The sequence below is a fragment of the Penaeus monodon genome, chromosome 24 (genome assembly GCF_015228065.2).
Source record: "Penaeus monodon isolate SGIC_2016 chromosome 24, NSTDA_Pmon_1, whole genome shotgun sequence".
Classification (NCBI taxonomy): domain Eukaryota; kingdom Metazoa; phylum Arthropoda; class Malacostraca; order Decapoda; family Penaeidae; genus Penaeus; species Penaeus monodon.
The window spans coordinates 25,738,240-25,738,553 of NC_051409.1; the positions used below are offsets into that span (position 1 = coordinate 25,738,240).

General features: G+C 36.3%; 1 protein-coding gene across 1 annotated transcript in view; it reads left to right on the plus strand.

Annotated features, from left to right (window-relative positions):
- Nucleotides 1-314, plus strand: part of LOC119588680 (protein SCO1 homolog, mitochondrial-like) — a gene marked incomplete in the record, with an annotated part of 9,100 nt that overhangs the window by 2,704 nt on the left and 6,082 nt on the right.

Sequence of the window (314 nt, forward strand, 5' to 3'; positions counted from 1 at the left end):
GCATGGTTTTTAGGGTTATGAGATTTTTAGTTTTTTCGTTTTTTGTTTGTTATTTTGAATATATTCTTTTACTATGGCTATCTCCCATTTGTATAAGGGGTTGATATTCCTGACTAGTCTTCTCCACCCAGTTATGTTATTTACTTCTTCATCACTCAATATTTTGCTTTGATGTCACACGTGATCCTGTCTTTTCATCCCATTTTGGGCCTTCTTCTACTTCCATCACCTGAACTCTGCTTCAGATATAGTCAGTATCCTGCATTGTTATATGACCAAACCACCATAATCTACTTTTCCGTGTGTGGACAGTC